The following is a 14,557-nucleotide window of genomic DNA, read 5'->3' on the forward strand; positions in this document are numbered from 1 at the left end:
AGGCGGAAGAGACTCCCCCTACCTCGCATGCGCTGGTGGTGATGTCAGCGGCAGCTGACGCACCGGCGCGTGTGCGGACTGGCGAAGGCCTTTAGCCAGCCACGGCGCCGGGCGCCAAGGGCCGTTGCCGCCAGTTTTGGAGAATTCCGCAACTTTGGGGAGGCCCGACGCCGGAGTGGTTGGCACCACTCCGCTATGCCGGGACCCCCCGCCCCGCCGGGTAGGGGAGAATCCCGGCCCACATCTCCTGGTTTTAGACTCACCAGCCAGGGGAAACATTTTGCCGGAATTCTGCGGCAGTCGGAATTCTTTGTTCCTGCCTACCTTGCACCTCTGCCCATGGATTTTCCGGCGGAGTGGCGTGGTTTCAATGACCCCATTGAAAAGCGGAGGGGAGTAGAGAATCTCGGCGCTAGCGAATGGCACTCCGCAGAGAGATACGCACTTGGGGGGAACCACAGAACCATCCGCCCCTTATCTACACCTCCGCCGTCACACCCTGTGAGAATGTTGTAAGTTTCAACGAGGTCATCCCTCATTCTTCAAAATTCCAGGGGAATACCTACCAGGTCTCCCCAATCTCTCCTCATAAAACAATCCCAACCACCCAGGGATTAACCTGGAGAACTTCCACCGCACTCCCTCTGCGGCCAGTGTAGCCTTTCTTGGATCAGGAAACTGAAACTGCACGCAATGCTCCAGGTGAAATCTCACCAAGGTTCTATATAACTGCAGCCTGACAGCTTTACTCCTGTACTCCAATCCCCTTGCTATGAGGGCCAACATACCATTTACATGGTTCTCGAACTTGCCACAAATGGGAACAGTTTCTCCCTCTCCACTCTGCCCAGACACCTCATGGTTTTGAACACCTCTATCAAATCTACTCTTTTTTAAATCCAAATATGAACCACCCCAACTTCTATAATCCACCTACGTAACTGAAGTTATTGGAAAGCTCTATCAAGGAGATGGCATCGGCTCAATGAGCTGAATACTGTGCTGCATGATTCAATGATCTATCTCTGCTGCTTATGCTGTTAAATTTATTCTCAGTAGCCTGGTAACAGTCTCCTGTGAACAAATAACAATGTAAAAACTGTTTTGTAGAATCCCTGCAGTGCTGAAGGAGGTCTTTCAGCCCATCGAGTCTGCAAACACCCTCCGAAAGAGCACTCCACCCAGGGCCATTTGCCCACTCTAGCCATGTAAACCTACCTAACCTTTTGGACACGAAGGGGCAATTTAACACGGCCAATGTACCAAATCTAGACATCTTTGGGCTGCGGGAGGAAACCGGAGCACCCGGAGGAAACCCACGCAGGCACGGGTTGAATGTGCAGACTCCACACAGAGAGTCATCTGAGGCCAGAATTGAACCCCGGTCCCTGGCGCTGTGAGGCTGTGAGCTGTGCTAACCACTGTGCTACCGTGCTGCCCTTCAATTAATTACAATTGAAGGTTATCATTTGATAAAGTGTGAGAAAAATGATTAAAGTAAAATTAATGGCTGGTTTGAAAAGGTGGGCAGGTCCACCTAAATGTCAGTTTTCATTTTGTAAGTGCTGACTTTTGCTTAAATTTTCCTTCTTGTGTTTTTTCTGTGCCTCTGACCTTTAATTTTCAACGGAACGTGCGCAATATGGAAAGAAAAATAGCTGAGTTTTATCTGCAAGATAATCTCAAATCAGCTGCACTTGTATTATTTAGAAGAGTTTTCGAGAAGGGGTATTCGAAGTATGGGTCTTTTGTTTTGGGTCATGATATCAGGGGATATGAAGCAACGGCAGAAAAATGGGATTGAGATATTGATCAGCCTAATCCAGGCTTTACAATTACATTACAATTTTTTTCCCACTCAAGGGGCCGAAGTAGGAGGGAATGAGGGTGTGAAAGGTGCTAGATGAATGCAACTCTTCTCTTTTTATCAACAATCATTTCTCAGTCGGTGGCAGAGCAGTGTTGAGGCAATAGTTTTGGAACTAAATCACTTCATGGCTTTATTGTGAAGTGAAAGAGGAGCTTATCCCCAGCGTAGGTTACAATCAGAATGTCGATCACTCTAATGCTTACACTGTGCTAATGAGAGCAGACCTGTGTCGGGACGAGCATTCAATGATGGCGTCAGATAGATTAATATAGCACTTGAGGAAATTCTGCTGATCAGTGATTTATTGCACAATTGTGACAAACTCATGATTGAGTCAAATATTAGGATTTTCAATCAAACTCTTTTGCTACTGTATTATTTTGATATCCAGTTGTTTTCTTAATCGAAAACCCTGCCGGCTAATATCCAAGGCAGAATATTGATCTGATCTACATTTCCCTTTCTGTCACTCTGTCCAATTACTGCAGGGCAAACTGCGTACTCACTTCAGAAAGCAGTTTGCGATGTTAATGGACCTTGTTGGGAATGACCATGGGGCCTACACAGCATGGTCTGGAGAGGGGGAAGGACCTGCAAATACCAAGGACACTTCACAAAATCAGAACGTCCCAAAGCCCTTTACGGCCAATGAAATATTTTCTGAAAGGTAGTCACTGTTGTAATGTAGGAAACAGGGCAGCCTATTCTTGCACAGTAAGATCCCACAAACTGCAATCAATCAAATAGTAGTGGCCGTGGGGAGTGTTTAGTCCCATTCGGGAGAGTAGATGGGGCATCGGTTTTATAATGATATGCATCACTATAAATAAACAAGGGATTAATGCAAATACACTAAGACTAAGTAAACACTAGAGGACGCACCAGAGGCAGCATGACACACAGCCACTCAACCAATAGGTCAGTAAGATAGGACACGACCAATGGGCAGTCAAGACACCCAGAGGTGACACTACCACAAGGGGCATTACACAACCCATATATAAGGAAAGGGCACAAATACTATCTCTTTCCAAAGGCGACAGAGGTGGCGATATTTGGGGTGTTGGAAGATTCAGGTGTCCAGGGGGTGAGAGAAGCCGAAGTTTTGGCCTTTGCCTCCCTGATAGCGTGGAGCCGGATTTTGCTCGACTCGAACGGGATTGGAAGCTGCCGATAGCGGGGGTGTGGGCGAGCGGTCTGGCAAAATTCCTGCGGTTGGACAAGGTCAAGTTCGTCTTGAGGGGGTCGGCAGCTGGTTGACCCGAAGGCGGAAGCCGTTTTATTGATTTCTTTGAGGAGGTTTGAGGGGTTCGGGGAGGGGGGGGGGGGGGAGATGGCGGTGGTGGGGTATGGGTGTTAAAATGGGGGAGGCGGGATTTGAGGAGGGGTTGGTGTGAGGGGAGCAGGGTGGGAATGGGAGTTGTTTATTGAATAGTTTGGTTGTTCTTCCAATTCCATTTGTATATATGAAAATGCCTTGAATAAAAATATTTTTAACAAAACTGCCAATACAAAGGAGCCTGAGAATTGGGCATTCTACAGAGAGGCAGAAACTGTTCCAGGGTGTTGCGGAAGACGTGACAACCCAAAGGAAGAACATTACTGTTGGGACAATTGAAGCGATTGAAGAGAATTGTCGAATAAACATAACAAGAAGAAGGAGGAAATGTTGAATGTAGAAATAGAGCTCAATGTAACCACAACAAAAGGAATGTGGCAGAGATCCAAAGCCATGCACAGCATGGGAAGGCAGAGAACATTAGAGATGTTGTTGGAAGAGAATGTAATAATAATAATTGTTATGGCCACAAGTCGGCTGACAGTAACACTGCAATGAAGTTACTGTGAAAACCCCCTAGTCGCCACATTCCGGCGCCTGTTCGGGTACACTGAGGGAGAATTCAGAATGTCCAGTTCACCGAACAAGCACGTCTTTCAGGACTTGTGGGAGGAAACTGGAGCACCCGGAGGAAACGCTCGCAGACACGGGGCGAACGTGCAGACTCCGCACAGAGAGCGACCCTGGCACTGTGAAGCAACAGTGCTAATCACTGGGCTACCGTGCCGCTCATAAAACACTGAGCACTATCTCTGGGTTGTCTTGAACCACCAACCTTTCAGTTAACAGCCGAACGCGCTCACCAATTGCGCCACAGAGACTGGGATGGGAAGTTGATCCATGTTGGAATCACCTTAAAAGAGAATCAAAGTTGGAAAAACGGAACGGATTGCAAAAGCAGAGCGAGCGACTCGAGATTGGTTGTGATCTTATTCGGCAAGAAAATGTTATTCTGGCCAAAAGGAAGCTCCAGTAATCAAGGAAGAACACTGAGGTGTTCAGTAACACAGTATTAGGCCGGTGGAAAATGTCATTGGTCAGGAATTTCCCGCAAAGAGCTGGAAGTCAAGGTTGGAACGTTGATGGAGAATCATTCCCATGAAACAAACGGACTAAGAGTAAAACCAGCACACACTGAGAAGGAGGTTCAAAAACCAAGGAGAATAGCTGAAGTATCGGAGACAGATCAGCTGTCCATTGAGTGAGACTTAGGGTATGTAACAGTTGGGAAACAAAGTTCAGTTGGAATGAATTTGGACACAGGTTAAAGACTGTGTCCCAGAGGGGTCACGTGAATTTGTCAGTTCATCCAAAGGTACTTCAGGTGATCAATCAAGAGAAAGAAAAGGAGTTGTTAAAGAAATAGGTCAACCGGCTGCGGGAGATGGAGCTGGAACGGGCTCAGACCAAACTGCAACTAATGTTGCCCGAGTGAGAAAAGCTTCGGGATGGAGGAGGAAGTGGATGTCTGGTATAAAGAACATAGAAACAGAATTTACAGTGCAGAAGGAGGCCAATCGGCCCATCGAGTCTGCACTGGCCCTTGGAAAGAGCACCCGATTTAAGCCCACGCCTCCACCTTATCCCGGAACCCAGTAACCCCACTTAACCTTTTTGGACACTAAGGGCAATTTATCATGGCCAATCCACCTAACCTGCACATCTTTGGACTGTGGGAGGAAACCGGAGCACCCGGAGGAAACCCACGCAGACACGGGGAGAATGTGCAGTCTCTGCACAGGCAGTGACCCAAGCTTAAAGTTGAAGCCAAGTTGAAGCTTAAAGGCATTAAGTGTTATGCTAAATGCAAGCCCCAAGATCTGATCATCAACCAATCGTTACATTGATTTACAAATGTCTGACTTGTGTGTATGATGGTTAAGGAGAATTTGGGGTGAATAGATTAATTTGGAAGGTTGCACAGAAACGTTAAAGGGAAAGGGTGTGGTGGATTGGGGTGCCTGTCTCTTGAGGACAACACAGCAAAGGAGGGTCGCCTGGCTCTGGGGACCAATGGGGACCAAAAACGGATGATCACCACAGAGTCCTCTCCTGACAGAATACACAGGCAGCCAGGTAGCAAAGATGTAAAGATTGGATCAGCACCTCAATGCTGCTTCAGGGCAGAGATGCCAGTGGCTTCTGTACCATTGATCCTTGTTATCAATAAACTCTGTTTGTTCACATTCTACTGGTATATGTACAGAAAGGTGAGTGTGTGTGCACATGTATACATGCTCATATTTTCTGTGTACATAGAGGTGTACATTTGCATGTGTCATGTATGTGTGTGATCATGCATGTATGAACAGCGTGCGTATGTATGCACGTGTGTGCATGCGGTCATGTGTATATGTACTTGTACTGTGTATGTTTGCAGTGTGAAGCCAATATTTTAGCAACCCTTTAAATTGGAGGCAGGGGTTCCACAAAATGGTGAAGGAAGGTGATGGGGGTTCCGGAGCCGTCACCTTTTATAATAATAATCTTCATTGTCACAAGTAGGCTTACATTAACACTGCAATGAAGTTACTGTGAAAAGCCCCTCGTCGCCACACTCAGGCGCCTTAGGGTACACTGAGGGAGAATTCAGAATGTCCAATTCACCTAACAAGCACGTCTTTTGGGAATTGTGGGAGGAAACCGGAGCACCCGGAGGAAACCCACGCAGACACGGGGAGAGCGTGGAGACTCTGCACAGACAGTGACCCAAGCCGGGAATCGAAACCTGGGACCCTGGATCTGTGAAGCAACAGTGCTAACCATTGTGCTGCCCGCTGCCACAGCATTTTACCAGCAGCCTGGAGGGGCGGAGGATGCCTCTCCCATCCTGAGACCAAATGTGCCACTTAAGTGGTGAACCCGGTGACCTCCCTGTGGGTTTGGGGTGGGGGCTGAAAGTCCACCTATTCGGGCACTCTGTGGCCCACAGAGCCCCCCCCCCCCCCCCCCCATGCCGACCAACTCCCTGCTTCACCCCGTAATCCTGATGGGCTCCAACAATCCCCGACCCCCTCTGACCTTGCTGTGAGGATGGCATCCGTCGCTGCTTCCTCACAGCTGGGTGCAGTCCCAGCAGTGGCCACTGCTCTTAGTGGCGCTGCTGGCAGCCCTCTGATTGAATGGCAGCTCTTGGAGGCAGGTTCTGCTCTTTTAAAGGGGTGGGGGGCCCTAATAAGCAACAAAGTAGTTGCTGGATGGGCCTAAAATGTAGCTGGGGGTCCCTGAAATGGCCAAAGCGGAGTTGGCGTGTATGTGTCTGTCTGCATGTGGTCATGTGTGCACCTATGTGTGTGTGTATAGAGAGGGCCAAATAGATATTAAATCAGTTGCACACTCAGCTTCATTGTAATGATTCTTTTTCTTCAGTGACTTTGCTGTCCCTCTGCTCTGTGTGGAGAGTAATTGAACATCTCTGTTCTTAATCTTTTCCATCGACATAATTATTTTACTCATATCCCTCTTCACTGTTCAGTAAGTGATGGCTGGAACCATAGTGTTCTGCTGTTGTCAAAGCTCTGCGCAGAAATAACCGGCCGATAATGTGGAGGATGCTGTATCGCTGCCTTCCATTTATGTAATGCAAATTGCACTTGCTGTTCATGTCAGATCAATTTGCTAATCATGACTCATTTTCTATGTAGAAAAAAGGAAAACAAATTGAGCATTAATGTAAATTACATCAACGTTAAACTCCTGAGAAAATGAAAAATTATTTTGAAAGATTCCTTGTGGGATAAGACTCTGCGCACATGGAGAATGGCCATCTGGGCTTTTAATGTACAGCTGTGGTCAGGTAAATGTGTTCAGTATATGGGTCAGTTAGAAAGTCCACTTTGTATGGGAGGATGCACATGGGATACGTGCACCATAAAATGGCAACTGAAGTTATAGATTTGTGTAATTATCATAGAATTTACAGGGCAGAAGGAGGCCATTCGGCCCATCGAGTCTGCACCGGCTCTTGGAAAGAGCACCCTACTCAAGGTCAACACCTCCACCCTATCCCCATAACCCAGTAACTCCACCCAACACTAAGGGCAATTTTGGACACTAAGGGCAATTTATCATGGCCAATCCACCTAACCTGCACATCTTTGGACTGTGGGAGGAAACCGGAGCACCCGGAGGAAACCCACGCACACACGGGGAGGATGTGCAGACTCCGCACAGACAGTGACCCAAGCCGGAATCGAACCTGGGACCCTGGAGCTGTGAAGCCATTGTGCTATCCACAATGCTACCGTGCTGCCCTAATACTGTGTAACTGCACCATGACCCAGTGGTTAGCACGGTTGCCTCACAGCGCCAAGGACCCGGGTCGATTCCGGCCTTGGGTCACTGTCTGTGCAGAGTCTGCACGTTCTCCCCGTGTGTGCGGGGGTTTCCTCCGGGTGCTCCGGTTTCCTCCCACAGTCCAAAGATGTGCAGGTTAGGTGGTTTGGCCATGATAAATTGCCCTTTGTGTCCAAAACGGTTAGGTGGGGTTATGGCGATAGGGTGGGGACGTGGGCCTTGGCAGGGTGCTCTTTAGGAGGTTTGGGGCTGACACAGTGGGCCAAACGACCTCCTTCTGCACAGTAGAGATTTTACCAGTCTGTGATTCGACTGCCCATTTTTGAAAGAATAAATTTTTAAAAAGTTACTCTAATCACGCGACACTTTACACTCATTGCTGCAAAAAAACAAGATACCCAAACTGGCGAGGGCCGCACCCAGATACCTGGTAGCCACAGCTACGAGGAGTCTCAGAGACTGGTGATGGGCCTTTGAGGGTGGCACCTACAAATTACACAAGCCATAGATTGAGCCAGGTCAGTTATAAGGGAATAGGAATCACCCCTGTGCGGGACATGGAGCTCACCCTAGTTTGTACAGGACACAGGCTGACTGCCATTCCTACACGAGAATCATAGAATCCCGACAGTGCAGAAGGAGGACATTCGGCCCATCGAGTCTGCACCGACCCTCTGAACGAGCACCCTACCAAAGCCCACTGCCCCACCCTATCCCTGTCACCCATAACCCCACCTAACCTTTTGAACACGACAAGCAATTTAGTACGGCCAACCCACCTAACCCGCACATCTTTCGACTGTGGGAGGAAACCCGTGGGGCACCAGGACAAAACCCACGCAGACACGGGGAGAATGTACAAACTCCACGCAGACAATCACCCGAGGCTGGAATTGAACCCGGGTCCCTGGCGCTGTGAGGCGGCAGTGCTAATCACTGTGCCACCGTGCCACTCGGCTGCAACTCAATTATAAACAATTGTTGATTGGGTAGACTGGAGTCATTGCAATACAAGCAGCAAGTGTCAGTGTAGAGCTCTATACCTCACGAGACGGAGACTTAGGGTCAATCCTTTTCCGTCTGGGAGAGGCTCCACTCAGGGTTGGAGTCACACAGTTAGTGATTGCCACCCAATCGCAGACCAAGATGATTCTCCAACCCAATGGAACAAGTTGATGTTCCAGAAGATTATAATCTTAATAATAAATAAAATAACCAAGATAAATTGGAGCAATTTTTTTTTAGATGCTTTCTTCCACTTCATGTGCCTGACATCCCCTTCAATCAGCCTCTGTTTATTAGGCTCTTGAATCAACCAAGCAAATTCAACATGGAAAACCCAGTGTTCACAAAGAGTATCCTGGCACTGTGTTGGCCGGCATGTCAGAGAGCCATTTAATTTGCTTGTGTCAATCATACCCATTGGATTAAATTATTGCTTCTAAGTCTGAAGGTCTGCTTTCATACCCCACTTTAGCAGTTTGAGCACAAGCCCGGCTGACATTCCAGTGCAATACTGAGGGAGCACTGCACTGTCAGAGGGTCAGTACTGAGGGAGTGCTGCACTGTCAGAGGGTCAGTACTGAGGGAGCGCTGCACTGTCAGAGGGTCAGTACTGAGGGAGGGCTGCACTGTCAGAGGGTCAGTACTGAGGGAGTGCCGCACTGTCAGAGGGTCAGTACTGAGGGAGTGCTGCACTGTCAGAGGGTCAGTACTGAGGGAGCGCTGCACTGTCAGAGGGTCAGTACTGAGGGAGTGCTGCACTGTCACAGGGGCAGTACTGAGGGAGTGTCGCACTGTCAGAGGGTCAGTACTGAGGGGGTGCTGCACTGTCAGAGGGTCAGTACAGACCCCCATGGTGGTAACCCTGTTTAGCACAGGGCTAAATTGCTGGCTTTGAAAGCAGACCAAGGCAGGGCAGCAGCACGGTTCGATTCCCGTAACAGCCTCCCCGAACAGGCGCCGGAATGTGGCGACTAGGTGCTTTTCACAGTAACTTCATTGAAGCCTACTCGTGACAATAAGCGATTTTCATTTCATTTCATTTCAAGACGGCTTGGTGCATGTATTGCCAAGGGCAGTCCAGGCATGCTGGTTCCCGAAGGGAGGGGGGGTGGAGTGTGGGGTGGTCAGGGAGGTAAATCCATTGCTCCTGTGCCCTTCTGTTGCTGCCAGGCTTCAGAGGGAGGTTTCCTGGGGGGTTGGGTGGGCTTAGGCTGTGGGTCAGGGGTTGACCCTGGGACTTTTCCGCAGAATGGGCGTCTTGTGCCTCCAAGCCCTGCGCAACCTGAAGATCACTCTTGGCATGGTGATCTCAGGCAGCTCTTTCTTCATGATCTTCATCCTTGTTTGACCTGCTTAAACTATGAAGTGGCCTTCTCACTCTGAATTGCTCCGCCTGACAGCTGATGAGCAGATCCGCCAGCTTATTGAAGATGCAAGGAAGTAAGGTTTTCCCTTACCTCATATCTGCTCCCTCAGCCCAATGCTTTAAAACTACAGCTTTATGAAGCCTTCCAAAAAAACCCACAACACTTGAAAAGCCTTGAAATACCATGAGATCCTTTACAATGCTTAGTATTCAGTCCACTTCAGCCAGTACCTTTAATTATCCTTTGATTGACAGCTTAATGGTTTAAACACAGCAGTCTGAATGTTTGCTTATTGATCTTCCCCTTCACACTTGAATGTATCTGAAGTACCCTTCAGTGCAAAGTTTCTGAAGAACATTGTTTTGATTGACAGCTGCTGGCCACTTCAAAAATGCTACGAGCTTTCACTTCCTCTTTTCTATCTCCAGAAAGCACTGAGCAGTGTTGAAGTGGCCAGCAGCTGTCAATCAGAAGAAGGTTATTTAGGAACATTGCTGTTAGGACCAATGGAGGGTACTTCAAATGCATTCAAGCCTGAAGGGGCACATGAGCAATGAGCTAGCCTCCTTAACCCCGCCCCCCCCCCTCAATAGGGTGTCACTGGCAGGATGTTGGTGCCATAGTGCCGGGGGCAGTGCACCGTTGGCAATGTCAGTGGGCAGGACCTGAATGGGGGACCAGTGGAGGGGGATTGGGCAGTTGGGTCGCCCTCATGTGTTCACAGTGTGGGGTGGTGACCCATTAATCCCATGGTGAGGCGGAGGATGCCCCTCCTTGATAAGGGATTGGGAGTGTTCCTCTTGTCAAAGTGGAGTCAACAAAGTGGGGTCACCATTTGCGTTTGGGATCGGGGGACCTATTCAAAATGGAGGCCGAAACCAGAAGGCGCAGGGAAACTGGCATGTTTGTCGCCATGCATAATTTACCAGAGCAAAGGCATGTGAATACCAGCTTAGTGACGCTCCGAGCACCAATGGGATACAGTCCTGATTCTCCGCTGGTGGGAGCACTGAGGGCTGGATTCTCCAATGACGTGGCTATGTCCAGAACATGGGTCGTCGATGCCCCCGAACCAATGCTTCGCTCGGTGGGGGTCTAGCAGCCGCGCCAAGTAAAGGCCCCTACTTTACCTGCAGATATGGACGGAGAATTGCCGGGTTCGTGGCTGCGACCTGCGGTGGTCGCACCGTACAACGTGGCGCCAGCCGCATGCATACCCAGTGTGCTAGATATTGCCCCCCCTGTAACCCCCCTCACCACCACGGCACCCCCCCCCCCCAACCAGTCCCCCAACCCCCGCCGAAGCCCCCCACCCGGCCAGCGGAACGGCTCCCCCTCCCCCCGACTGTGACGGTGCTGGACACATTCCGCATTGTGGGAGGGCCTTCAGGTGGCATCCTGAGGCTGTCCCAACGGCGTGCGGCGTACTCATCGATGACGTCTTGCATTCTGGCCCACACATCATCAACGCGTATCTGAATCCTGATTCGGAGGCTAAATATCACCGTCGGCAACAGTCCTGCGACCAGTAACAGTTTTGGAGGGGGCGGAGCAGCCATAAAACGGCGCCACCCCCAAATTTCGCCGTCAAAACGGATTCACCGGCCAATCGGCGAATGCGACGTCGGCAATCAGAGAATACAGTCCTTAGTCTCTGAAGTAATGAATCTCGCCTGCAGTCTCGCCGATGCCCTGCATAACCGAAGCATAACATCCTTACATTTATTTGTCAACTCACCATCCCGCCTCTCGAAGTGGAAAGATCCGTGAGCGGTAACTTTGGGCCAGAGTATAAAATGGGCAAAATCGAATCAGCAGCCCGTTACACAAGTCCCCAGTTCCCTTTCTGTCAGAAGCCAGTGGAGATGAAAATGTGGACAGGACCATAATGTCCAGTAACCCCCTTTCCCAGAATTATCGTGACCCGCACAAAATTCAAAATGCCGCAGGTGATGGAAATCTGAAACGAAAACAGAAAGTGCGGGAAAAACTCAGCAGGTCCGGCAGCATCTGCGGAGAGAGAAACCATTCGATTCAGGTGGATGACATGCTGAGCATTTAGACTTACCCTCATTCTGTTTAAATCCCGATAGTTGCGTTGCTTTTCTTCAATTCTCCAAAAGCGGTAGCATTTTGTTCAGCTGTCAGTCCCTTTTTACATTAGTGATCTGGTGACATTTTGTTGGTCCCAAAATAGAACATTGAAGCGATTTCCAATGCTCTTGCGCTCTGCTGCATTCTGGCCCACACATCATCAATCCGTATCTGAATCCTGATTAGGAGCCTAAATATCACCGTCGGCAACACTCCTGCGACCAGTAACAGTTATTGCCCATCATTCGATCACTGCAGAGGATGTTCTTTTTCTGCATCTTTATGCCGTTGTTCTGGCGAGGGTTCCAGATGGACCTGACCCTCCGTTGCTGAAACAGTGTAGTGGAAATCTTACTCCTGTTTTCCTTTTCTGACCTCTGTGCTGTAATTGGAGGTATGCGGCCACTGTGGTTTCCTGAGAAAGCCTGCCGTAATTCTGTTCTCACTGAATCGTTCGGTGCTCAATGGACGGCAGAGTAACAGGGATAGATTTAATGGAGGCGCAGGAGGAGCCTCATAATCGCTGCTTTGAGGGAAGGCCCACTGAATTATGTGGCGCCCAGGCGCTTTACAGGCCAGCATTGGGCCTTCCCCGCGATCAAGGACCCCGTGGGCAGCGGTCCTGCCTGCTGAGAATTGCCAGCCTTTTCAAATGGCAGTGCCCCCAGGGAGTCCATGGCTGCAGCCAGCACGATACCCACCTGAGGCCTCGTAGCATCGAATTGGCTGAAGACTGGCATCTGTGATTCCTGCGGACCTCTGGAGGAGACCGAGATGGAGCATTTCACAATTCTGGCTGGAGATTGTTGCAAATGCTTCAAGCTTCTCTTTTGCGCTGATGTGCTGGTGTCCTCCATCATTTAGGATGAGGATATTTGTGGAGCCTCCTCTTCCAGTGAGTTGTTTAATTGTCCACTGCCAATCATGGATGGAGGTGGTAGGTCCGCCGATCCGGGGCGGGATTCTTGGAAAATGGGGCTATGTCCCCACGCCGGCGGGAAAACCAACGCCAACGACTCCGGCGTCAACGGCCCTCCCAAGGTGAGGAATTCTCTCCTTTCTCGAGGGCGAGGTTGCCGCCGGAGTTGGCCCCTCTGCTCCAGCCGGCACCGAACGGTCGGCGCGAGTTCGTGCATGCGCGGAATGGCCGCCGTGATCTCACGCATGCGCGGACTGGCCGGCATATTTCCGCGCATGCCCGGGAGTTCTCTTCTCCCCGCCGGCCCCCGGGCAATGTGGCGGAACCCGACGGAGCCAGCTCGCCCACAGATCGGTAGGCCCCGATCGCGGACCAGGCCACGGTGGGGGCCCCCCCCCGGGGTCGGATCCCCCTGTGCCCTCCCCCCCCCGAGGACCGCCCCCGCACACTCACCTGCCAGGTCCTGCCATGCGTGAGTTGAGTGATTCACGCCGGCGGGACTGGCCCAACTGGATGGCCGCTCGGCCCATCCGGGCCCGGAGAATCCCCGGGGGAGCCGCTGTCAACAGCCCCCAACTGGTGTGGCGGGAATCCTGCCGCCGCCTGAAAAACGGCGCCGGAGAATTAGGTAGCCGGTGTTGGGGCAGCGGGGCGGGATTCCCATCTCCCCCCAGGGATTCTCCAACCCGGCGGGGTTGGAGAATCCCGGCCCTTATATCTGATCCATTGGTTTTGGAATAGCTTAGCCCTATCATTATGCTTTTGCTGTTTGGCACACAAGTAGTCCTGTGTTGTAGCTTCACCATCTCATTTTTTGGTATGCTTGATGCTGCTCCTGGCATGCCCCCCCCCAGCACTTTCCATTGAACCAGGGTTGATCCCCTGGCTTGGTGGTAACGGCAGAGTGGAGGATACGCTGGGTCATGAGGTTACAGGTTTTGGTTGAATATAATTCTGCTGCTGTTGATGACCCACAGTGCATCACAGATGCCCAGTCTTGCTAGACCTGCTCTTAATTTACCTCACTTAGCACAGTGGCATTGCCACACAACACGATAGAGGGTATCCTCAATATGAAGATGACACTGCGTCTCCACAAAGACTGTGCGGCGCCCACTCCGACCATTTTGGTCATGGTTGGTGTGGATGAGGTCAAGTATGTTTTCCCCTCTTGTTTCCCTTGCCACCTGTTGCAGACCCAGTTTAGCTATTATGTCCTTTAGGACTGTGGTGTTACTGCCAAGCCAGTCTTGGTGATAGACATTGAAGTCGTCCCCCCCCCCCCCCCCCCCCCCCCCCCCCATCCAGAGTATATTCTGGCCCTTGCTACCCTCAGTGCTTCCTCCAAGTGGTGTTCAACATGGAGGAGTATTGATTCGCCAGCTAAGGGGGGGATGGCGCATGATAATCAGCAGGAGGTTTCCTTGCCCATGTTTGACCTGATGCCATGAAACTTCATGGAGTCAATGTTGAGGACTCACAAGGCTGCAGTGGTTGGCACTGCTGCCTCACGGCACTGAGGTCCCAGGTTCGATGGGCAGCACGGTAGCATGGTGGTTAGCATAAATGCTTCACAGCTCCAGGGTCCCAGGTTCGATTCCCGGCTTGGGTCACTGTCTGTGCGGAGTCTGCACGTTCTCCCCGTGTGTGCGTGGGTTTCCTCCGGG

General features: G+C 50.6%; 1 protein-coding gene and 1 non-coding gene across 10 annotated transcripts in view; one reads left to right on the plus strand and one right to left on the minus strand.

The window, feature by feature from the left end:
• aff2 (AF4/FMR2 family, member 2) overlaps positions 1–14,557 on the plus strand; it is a 536,338-nt gene that overhangs the window by 182,576 nt on the left and 339,205 nt on the right. The gene's annotated exons all lie outside the window — the stretch shown is intronic.
• Positions 3,957–4,030, minus strand: trnan-guu. The gene has a single exon. It is a non-coding gene; the product is annotated as a tRNA-Asn (tRNA).

The sequence above is a fragment of the Scyliorhinus canicula genome, chromosome 17 (genome assembly GCF_902713615.1).
Source record: "Scyliorhinus canicula chromosome 17, sScyCan1.1, whole genome shotgun sequence".
Lineage (NCBI taxonomy): Eukaryota > Metazoa > Chordata > Chondrichthyes > Carcharhiniformes > Scyliorhinidae > Scyliorhinus > Scyliorhinus canicula.